This window comes from Scyliorhinus torazame, chromosome 12, assembly GCF_047496885.1.
Source record: "Scyliorhinus torazame isolate Kashiwa2021f chromosome 12, sScyTor2.1, whole genome shotgun sequence".
Taxonomy (NCBI): domain Eukaryota; kingdom Metazoa; phylum Chordata; class Chondrichthyes; order Carcharhiniformes; family Scyliorhinidae; genus Scyliorhinus; species Scyliorhinus torazame.
The window spans coordinates 195,818,818-195,829,714 of record NC_092718.1 but is presented as its reverse complement, the minus strand read 5'-3'; the positions used below and the strand labels follow the sequence as shown (position 1 = coordinate 195,829,714).

General features: G+C 42.5%; 1 protein-coding gene across 9 annotated transcripts in view; it reads left to right on the top strand.

The window, feature by feature from the left end:
* Positions 1-4,874: 4,874 nt before the first annotated feature.
* myo18ab (myosin XVIIIA b) overlaps positions 4,875-10,897 on the top strand; it is a 351,310-nt gene continuing 345,287 nt past the window's right edge. For 8 of the 9 annotated variants that reach the window (XM_072469598.1, XM_072469597.1, XM_072469599.1 and 5 more), the window contains exon 1: positions 4,875-5,001. The gene's annotated coding sequence lies outside the window, so the exon portion shown is untranslated. Of the gene's footprint in view, positions 5,002-5,046; positions 5,506-10,897 lie in introns of those variants that run through there. The other variant, XM_072469588.1, reaches the window with a different exon arrangement.

Sequence of the window (10,897 nt, the reverse complement as noted above, 5' to 3'; positions counted from 1 at the left end):
TTCCAATTGCAAAGGCAGCTATCAACCATTATCCTTTGTTTCCTGTTACTAACCTAACTTTTTATCCAGTTTGCCACATTTCCGTGTATCCCATGGACTTTCACTTTCGTGACCAATCTGCCATGTGGCAGCAAAAGTGATTATTATTTAAATGATAAAATATTGAATCATGCTGCTGTGCAGAGAGACCTGGGTGTGCTAGTGCATGAGTCACAAAAAGTTGGTTTACAGGTGCAACACATGATTAAGAAGGCAAATGGAATTTTGTCCTTCATTGCTAGAGGGATGGAGTTTAAGACTAGGGAGGTTATGCTGCAATTGTATAAGGTGTTAGTGAGGCCACACCTGGAGTATTGTGTTCAGTTTTGGTCTGCTTAGCTGAGAAAGGACGTACTGGCGCTGGAGGGTGTGCAGAGGAGATTCACTAGGTTAATCCTAGAGGTTGAGTAGCCTGGGACTGTACGCGTTGGAATTTAGAAGGATGAGGGGGGATCTTGTTGAAACATATAAAATAATGAAGGGAATAGATAGGATAGATGCTGGCAGGTTGTTTCCACTGGCGTGTGAAAGCAGAACTAGGGGGTGTAGATTTAGGACTGAGTTTAGGAGGAACTTCTTCACCCAAAGGGTTGTGAATCTATGGAATTCCTTGCCCAGTGAAGCAGTTGAGGCTCCTTCATTAAATGTTTTTAAGATAAAGATAGATAGTTTTTTGAAGAATAAAGGGATTAAGGGTTATGGTGTTCGGGCCGGAAAGTGGAGCTGAGTCCACAAAAGATCAGCTATGATCTCATTGAATGGCGGAGCAGGCTCGAGGGGCCAGATGGCCTACTCCTGCTCCTAGTTCTTATGTTCTTATGTGGTACTTTTTCAAACACCTTGCTAAAAACCATGTACACAACATCCACTGCACTACCTTTATCAACCCTTCTTGTCACTTCCTCAAATAATTCACTCTAATTTGTGAGACAAGACCTTCCTTTAACAAATAGATGCTGGCTATAGCTGACTAATCCATGCCTTTCTATATGACGGTTAATCCTATCACTAAGGATTGATTCTACTAATTTGCCCACCACTAATTTAAGACTAACTGGTTGATAATTGTTTGGAATTTCCTTTGATCCCTTTGTATACAATGGAACTACATTTGCATTTCTCCAGTCCTCTGGTATCTTCCCTGGGCAGCACGGTAGCACAGTGGTTAGCACTGATGCCTCACAGCACCAGGGGCTCCGGGTTCGATTCCAGTCTTGGGTCACTGTCTGTGTGGAGTCTGCACGTTCTTCCCTTGTCTCCGTGGCTTTCCTACGGGTGCTCCGGTTTCCTCCCACAGGCCCTGAAAGACCTGCTGTTAGGTGAATTGGACTTTCTGAATTCTCTCTCTGTGTACCCGAACAAATACCGAAGTTTGGCGACTAGGGGATTTGCACAGTAACTTCATTGCAGTGTTAATGTAAGCCTACTTGTAACACTAATAAAGATTATTCTTATTAGTGAGGATTGGAAAATCATACTCAGAGCATCTGCTATCTCCTCCCTGACCTCCTTCAGTAGCCTTGGAAAAAACTCCATCTGGCCCTGGCGACTTATCAACTTTCAGGGCTTGCAACCCTTCGAATACTTCCTCTCTCTTTGTGATTATCCCACCAATGTCTCACAATGTTCCTCCTGGACTACAATACCTGCATCATCCATTTCCTTTGCAAACACAGAGCCAAAATATTCATTTAAAACCTTTCCCTCAGTTTCTACATCTACACACAAGTCCCCTTCTTCATCTCCACTAGGTCCCACTTTTTCCTTAACTAATCTTTTACCATTAATATATTGGTAAAACATCTTTGGGTTTTCTTTAATTTTACTTGCTAAACATTTTTCATGGTCTCTTTTTGAGAGACCTAGGTACCTAGGTAGAGATCAATCTCGTTATGCCTCAAGTAGCTCAGACAAAGGGATGTAGTCAGTGGTTGAGGAACATAATTTGTCGTGGAGGTCAAGGACAATGGCTTCAGTCTTTCCAATAATCAGTTGGATGGAATTTCTGCTGGTTATATACTGGATTTGGACAAGCAGTTTGACAATTTACAGACAGCAGCGAGATTAAGAGAGGTGGTTGTGTGGCCGAGCTGGTTGTTGTCTGCATACATGCGCCAGTATAAATTAAAGCATAACAAAGCAATGAAATATAAAGATTTTGAATTTGCAATGAGAAGTTGACCATTGGGTGAATAGGGCACAGTGAAGAACAGGATATGGGTGTTGGATATGGGTGAAAATATTAAGTATGTACTGAATGAGTATTTAAACCATTTTATTCAAAATATTGCTTGGCACACACCGACAAGGTGTAACTTTGCGAGTATGCAACTTGCATATTTATTAGTGTGTGACTCAAAGCCCAATTTCACAACCACTGTGAAATAAAAATCTCTAAGTCACTCAACGTAATGTCTTGTGCTAAGGAGTGGTTAGATCTGTGTTCATACCCATGATTCCCCACAAAATGAGATCATAACCTTGCCTTTTACATTGACAGTATGGTATTGAATGAAACATAGATGTTTTCCCTGCAGTGGGGAAGAAAAATGCCAGAGGACAAGTCACCCTTTACTGTTCGTGACTGGCTCAAGAACAAAACTTGGAACAGCTGTTCTCTCAGCTGGAAATAGAGGGAACAATGAAACAATCTTTATTTTATTTTTCTCCCTCACTATTTTCAGAGGCATTAACAATGCACACCATTATATACTAATGGTTCCAACTTGCACTGTCCAATGTAGTGTTTTGAATATCAGATTTGGCCTAGATATTGCTATGTGAGTCAAAACCCAAATCTCTAATTCTGCACATTATTCTTTTGGCTTCATTCATCTTGCCTCACTTTCAACATGTACTTTCCTTCCTGTTTCGGTTGGATACCTGGCATTCCTTTACTAGGAGGCCAAGTGAAAAGCTCCTCTGTTTGCCAAACATTGTCCAAACTTGGGCATTAGGAAGTGCTGAGGCCTGAGGGTAGCCTAGGTTATCTTGCTTCCCTTCTGCTATTTGTTGCCTTCTTTACTTGTAACTCTCCCTGGCAGGATTTTCAACATTCCAAGATTGTCCCAAATTCGCTCAGAATTAAACATTACACTCCTGGACACTGCTGTGAACAACCTAGGAGAAAGGTCGTCAGGAGAATTTTTTAATACGCTTTCTTTGTTTCATTTTCTAAGGGCAGTATTATTTATTATAAACACATTGGAGGTGGTTAAAAACGGCAGGCAAGATGGGAAACCTCCAGGAATATGTCCAACCTTACTTTCTGACAGCACATTTTAGTACAGGAATTTGCCCTGTGGGGAACAGAGCCGGTGAAATGGAAATAATGTAAAATTCCTTCCCATTGCAACATTAACTCCACAATTTGGTGATATTGTATTGCATTAGTACCAAACGTGCAGCATAACTTGGGCACCATTTGAAACAGGCAGATCGGCTGAAAATACTAAATTTATCTTAAGTGCGAAAATTAAAAAAATTAAATATAGAAGTAATTGACCCAGATTCGGTAATTGTTTCACAGCTTATCTCTGAAATCATTGTCAAGATACAGTATTGCTTAAGAGTGGAATCCCTAGTTTGATTGGAAGAATGCCAATAATTTTAAGCTGTGCCTCACTGATTCTGAAATGCATTTTCGTTACATTGAGCTCTGTCTTAAGGATACATCCCCCATATAAGAGTTGATTTTTAATTTGTGGACTAACAGGCTTTAAATCAAGGTGGAAGGCATCAGTCTCTATCTAATATCCGCCTCATGAGTCATTTGACGTCTTTTTATTTGAAGGCAGCAGCATTTTTGACAACTATTGATGGCACCAAATCGATCTATTGCCAGGGAATCTTTCCACCTACCAACTAACTATCTCTGTATCTGCGACCACCTATTCCCAACGCCTCTTTTGCTGCCGAGTATTGTTTTCACTGCTATTTCAGAAATAAGAACTTCCCTTTGTCACCATCTGCTTAAAGTGACAGTCACCACCTGCTTAAAGTGATAGGCACCATCTGCGAAATGGAATAGGCACCATCTGCTTAAAGGAACAGTCATCATATGCTTGTGGCACACGCTACCACATAATCTGAAGGTATTTTGTGATTTCAACAGCACGGTTCTCCACCGTCATGTAGCATCAATTTCTTATTTCTCACTCCAGGGCCGCCTTTGGTGAGATGGAGCAGCAATGCGATGGGTTCTTGTCCAAAGATGTGCAGGTTGGGTGGGGTCATGGGGGTGGGACAAGGGTGTCGACCTAGGGAGGATGCTCTTTTGGAGGGTGGGTGTCGACTCGATGGGCCAAATGGCTTCCTTCTGCACTGTAGGTGTATGATGAACACTCCAGGCTGGGTCATTGCTGTCTGTGTGCTAATTCATTCTTTGTAATAAAAGCAAATTACTGCGGATGCAGCTTTGACAATGGGTCACCTGGACTCAAAACTTTTCTCTCCCTGTAGATGCTGCCAGACCTGCTGAGATTTTCCAGCATTTTCTCTTTGGTAATTAACTATTTGGGTCAGGCAGAGAGCGAGGGAGTGGACTGGCATGGATTCAGGGTGGGCCGAACGGCCCCCTCCGCCTTGCCCTAAGCGACTCTGTGACTCCTTGGTTTTGTGTGGCGAGCTGAGGGAGGCGGGGCGAGGCAGAGTAGTCTCGAGCTGCCTGGGCGCCGGGGGATTGACTGGTTGCTCGGCAGGGAGGGGTGCGCGGTCCAAGGAGGGGCGCGTGGCCCAAGCCGGCAGCTGCGCGCGCGCGCGCAAGTTGACGGTGCGCTCCCTCCCTCGCCCAAGCCGGCAGTGCCTCGAGCGAGCGCGCCGCCCGCGCGCGCGCACACACACGCACGCAGCGCCATTTTAACCGTCTCGGAGTCGCGCGACGCTGGCCGGACAGAGGCTCGCGCTGTCAACGGCTGCCCCAGCAGCGAGACCCGCAAATAATGCACGCTCCTGTTCCCCTTGGTGAGTCTCGCTCGTTGCTTTCAATTCAGCTTGCCTCCACCCCGTCCACCGACTCTTATTTTATTCCTAGTATTTTTTCCTCCCCAATCTCTCTGTCGCTTCAATTCCAAAGAGTGTTTGCCATTATTAACACATTTTTCAATGATATGTATATATGGTTGCTCCCCCCTCCCCACCCCACGTTGGGTTCTTTTTGTGGATGGAGGGGAGGTTCGGGTTTTCAGGAAGCGTTTCATGGAGGATCCAGCAAAATCGGGGGAAAAAAGAGGTGGCGAGAGGGGGCAAAGACACCGATGAAGCTGCGACCCACCAGGGAAATTAAAGCCCCTGCTTCGACCGATTTGACGCACACGCACAAAAAAAAATTCGTGTTTTTTTGGTGTGTGTAGATCTTTCCCTATTGTTTGTGGCATGCATCTATTGTGTCACTGATTTCGATTGTAGGCCAAGCTCAGTACTGCATCTCCAGCCTTCCTTTCCATCTGGGAATGGGAATTTCGCAAGGTAAAAGGTACAAATCGGGCTCAACCTTTAAAGGCACAGTGCACTGCAAGGGAAGACCATCGCAAACAAATGTGACCGATCTAATGTCTAAATTGTACTGTTTACCTTTCATTGTTTACATACATTGCAAATTACGTCGCCTCGTTTCCCCTTTTAATGCCAAGACTAAAAATTGAGTCTCTGCAAACATTTGTGGCGAATTTGACGTATTGGTGATTCATTTGCTTTCGAGCCATAAGGTCCATCGTTTGTTTTTAACCAAAGAACACAACTTGGCTTTGCCACCACCCAAGGAGTCGTGTTAGATTGCCCTGTACTGGCGAGTTCGCTTTGCATGGGCAACCATGTGGATTACTCCTTCAGTTTATTTAAAATTGTGTTGAGTTATCTTTCTCCAGGACATTGTACTGTAGATGAATGGCAGTTATGCCAATTTTCTCAATTTCCTTCTTTGAACATGTGTTGTTTGTTTTGTCAGACATTTGAGAATTATTGTTTTGAGTTCCTTTTATATTACATATAGAATTTACAGTTTTTGTCCATTAACTTGTAACAAATGTAATTTAAAAAAAAAAGAAAATCGCTTATTGTCACAAGTAGGCTTCAAATGAAGTTACTGCGAAAAGCCCCGAGTCGCCACGTTCTGGTGCTTGTTCGGGGAAGCTGGTACGGGAATTGAACCCACGCTGCTGGCCTGCCTTGGTCTGCTTTAAAAGCCAGCTATTTAGCCCTGTGCTAAACCAGCCCCTAAATGTTAATACTGTGCAATGCCTTTTCTGTTCAGAAATAGATTAAGTTTGAACTTTGCTGTTCAATGCTCAAAGCACTGAGACAAGGTTGCACTTTGTCGCAACATAAATCGATATTACAAATAATTTGATGTTTATTGGGTAGTTAATTTGCTACTACTTGCCCACACTTTCAAACTTTTGTTTCCAACTGTTATAATTACTAAATGTATAATAGTTTTGGGATTCCCCTTTTCTATTTATACAACCATTGCAACACTGGTGGACATCTCTAGTTTTCACCACTGCAAACCTCTTCAATACACACTTAGGTGTGACATTCTTAGTGATAAATGTGAGAACATATTTTTCTTCATAATTAATGATCTGCTGACAAAATAAAATGTTCATACAGATTTTTTTATATTGAAGACTTTTACCTGTTATAGAAAAACTTAGTTGGATACTGATTTGAATGAGGTGCAGCAATGTGTCACTATCTTCATCAGTCAAATTTGTGTTTAGATACGTAACTTGCTTTTATTGCTGATTTGCACCAGAACATAAACATTGTTCACAAAGTAACTTTTTATTGAGCTAGAGATATGAGTCGGTGTTCATGTCTGTAACATAAAGTTTTTGAATGTTTTATTCTTAATGCTCCCTTTTGAAATATTGTTACATTGCAGTGTTGTGCAATGACAAAATGTTTAGACTTTTTGGTCCCTTTTTGAAAATGTGTTGTGCCAACATAGCACATTATGCTCCCAATATATTGCATTATAAGTAGTGTGATATATCTGTGACTCACTTATCCATGAGGTCCACGTATTAGTTATGGAGAAAGAGGAGTTCACAGATAAGTTACCTTTGACTTGAAAACTTTTTGTAAGTAACTGAGTCGCGTTTGGGTTGGCAGAAGTACACAATCAAGTCTACTGGTGTGTGATGTCTGAGAGCATCAAAGTGAAAAAAAACAAATTTAAAAAGAGCTGCCTGACAAGCAATTTAGAGAATGTTGTGACAGTCACAGAAGCTCATACATTTTAAAATGGTAGATAACATACTATAATTTTTAAATGATTAATCTTTCAAATATCCAAATATGCATTAAGAATGTTGAATTTGGCTGTATAGCTTGTTTACTGAGAAAGTGGGGTTATTTGCTACTTTTCAGAAACAATTTAAATCATTTTTACATGTTTGTTTTTCCAATCATTGTAATTTGGCAAAGCAGGCAAATGGCATTATTCCAGAACACATACAGAGCATTTGGAAAATGGTTACATTTTAAATAGAAATACAAACTTGGCTCTGATCTTAAGGATAATAACTTAAAGAAACTTTGGGTCCTCAATAAGAAAAGCTAATCTCTGGAATTAAGTCGAGACCAATCTGTGGACACAAGTTATCATTTTTACATTTGCAAATATTTGTTTTTTACAAATCACTTAAAAAAAAAAATAAACAGAACTTAACATGCTTCCTTGGATAATTCTATTCAAGTTTCAACAGTTTGGGTTTGAAATTTTTATTAATATTGAGTAGATGTGCATGCAAATATATTCCTCATTAATGTTCAACTTGTTTGTATTCTGAATTTCATTTTTTTTTACTCATTATAGTAAGTCTCTTTCATTAAGTGAAATAAACCAGTCATTGAAATGAGATGGGAATAGACCAGTGGTGTAAACACAAAGATGCTTGTTGCTCTTAAGTGCTCTAGCATTCATATTAAAAAAATAAATGACAGTTTAGTTCAATTGGTATATCCTCACCTTCTGTTCGGAATTGATGGGTGGGGCAGATAGCCCACTCCAGTGTTTTAAGTGTGTAATATATACTCGCACTTCAGTTCAGCATTGCATTGGTTACTGTCCTTTAGGTGAAACCATTTAAATTCAAGATCTGTATATCTCAAGTGGTTATGACGTATCCCATGGCAATAATTGAAGAACAGCAAATTATCTCCAGTGTCCTGTCAAGATTCATCACCCAGCTCCAAAATGGATGAACTGGTCAGGGCAGTTTTTGTTCTTTGGAGGAACCTGTCGTACACAAATTAGCTACTGAAATATTAGAAAAGAGGGAGCAAGATAGTCAACTCTTTGCTATCCTTAGAACATTGAAATTCAGTGAATTGTATTATGAACAACTCCGTGATGTATATTGATTTCTGGGGCTGGTTTAGCACACTGGCTAAATCGCTGGCTTTTAAAGCAGACCAAGGCAGGCCAGCAGCACGGTTCAATTCCCGTACCAGCCTCCCCGAACAGGCGCCGGAATGTGGCGACTAGGGGCTTTTCACAGTAACTTCATTTGAAGCCTACTTGTGACAAGCGATTTTCATTTTCATTTCTGTTGTGTTGAATCAAACTTTGTTACGATCTTTGTAGAGTCAGATAACATTAAAAAAAAAAGATTCAAACTTCCAGTTAGTAGCTGAAAGAATGACACAACAAGATTTCATATTTAAAAATACTTCCTGTAACAAATGACGAATGGCAATGTTGACCAAATGCTATTTTCTTTCTTGTAGGTAACTTGTACTTTCCACAAGGGAGAGGAACATTTCCCTTTTACACTTATTACATGCCACACACTCCACGGAATTAGTCATTAGAGCAAACAGCCTACAGTTCTCCTGGCTTCCAGTAGGTTCCTAGAGCCCGCTTCATAGAAATATAGAAAGTAGGAGTAGGCTATTCAGCCCTTCGAACCTGCTCTGCCATTCAATATGATCATAGCTGATCCTCTATCTCAATGCCATATTCCTGTTTCCTCTCCATACCCCTTAATGCCATTAAAATCCAAAGATTTATCTTTCTTTCTTTCTTGAATACATTCAGTGACTTGCCTCCACAGCCTTCTGTGGTAGTGAATTCTGCAGGTTCGCTACCCTTTGAGTGAAGACACGTTTCCTAATCTCGGCCCCAAATGGTCGGAGACTTTGTCCCCTGGTTCTAGATTCGCTGACCAGGAATAACATGCTCCCTGCATCTAGTCTGTCCAAGTAGTAACTATAAGTGATTTTTTTTTCCCAGGTGCTTTCCCCATTTTTCTTAAATCCACCACCAGGAGTGAAGCATGCTCCAGTGATTCTTCTTAACCCTGGCCACGTCAGGATGAATCTCCCAGAACCTTTAAATGGCTGTATTACTTTGGGGTCGGTTTGCAGGATTGAGGGAGCTGGAATCGAAGTATGGGCAGGAGCAGGGAGAAGTGTTTAGATACATGCAGGTTCGGGATTTTGCCAGGAAGGAGATCCAGAGCTTCCCGGAGGAACCGGCCTCCACATTACTGGAGGAGGTGCTGACGACAAGGGGACGGGAGAAGGGGGCAGTGTCAGCGGTGTACGGAGCTATTCTGGAAGAGGATAAGGCACCACGAGAAGGGATCAAAGCAAAGTGGGAGGAAGAGCTGGGAGAGGTTATAGAAGAGGGGATCTGGTGTGAGGTGCTTTGGAGAGTGAATGCCTCCACCTCATGTGCGAGGTTGGGGCTGATACAGCTGAAGGTGGCGAGGCTGAGCCGATTTTTTGAAGGAGTAGAAGATGTGTGTGAGCGTTGCGGGGGGGGCCCGCTAATCACGTTCATATGTTTTGGTCCTGTCCAAAGCTAGGGGAGTACTGGAAGGAGGCTTTTAGGGTCATTTCCAAGGTGGTGTGCATGAAACTGGACCCGGGTCCCCGGGAGGCCATATTCGGGGTTTCGGACAAGCCAGGGTTGGAAAAAGGTGCGGAGGCAGATATCATAGCCTTTGCCTCATTGATCGCCCGAAGGCGGATCCTGCTGGGATGAAGAGCAGCCTCTCCACTCAGTGCCTTGACATGGCGGGGGGACCTGTTGAAATACTTGACCTTTGAGCAGGTTAAGTTCGAACTGCGGGGAAGTTCGGAGGGGTCTACAAGTCATGGGCACTATTTATTATGCACTTTCAAGAACTGGACAGCACGGTAGCATTGTGGATAGCACAATTGCTTCACAGCCCCAGGGTCCCAGGTTCGATTCCCGGCTTGGGTCACTGTCTGTGCGGAGTCTGCACATTCTCCCCGTGTGTGCGTGGGTTTCGTCCGGGTGCTCCGGTTTCCTCCCACAGTCCAAAGATGTGCAGGTTAGGTGGATTGGCCATGCTAAATTGCCCTTAGTGTCCAAAGTTGCCCTTAGTGTTGGGTGGGGTTGCTGGGTTATGGGGATAGGGTGGAGGTGTGGACCTTGGGTAGGGTGCTCTTTCCAAGAGCCGGTGCAGACTTGATGGGCCGAATGGCCTCCTTCTGCACTGTAAATTCTATGATAAATCTATGAAAAACTGGATAACATCGAACATTAGTTGGGGGGGGGTCTGTGTATATTAAGGATGAATATGGGTAATCCCTGATTCCTTTTTGTCATTTGTTTATGTAAACCTACTGGCTGATGTTTGGGGGTTGGTGGGAGGATGGGATCGTTGTTATTGTTATGGGGATTGACATATCTGTTGCTGATTATTGTTTATTGTTGGTGGGTGTAAATTCGGGAGAAAACGTGAAAGAGGAGGAGAATAAAAATATTTTTTTTAAAAATGGCTGTATTATGTTTCTCTTTGACTAGAGACTGTCTTCCTCCCACCTTCAGCGGATGTTGCTGTTGTTCCTCTTCCTGCACCTAGTGGGGCTTTCAGTTGTT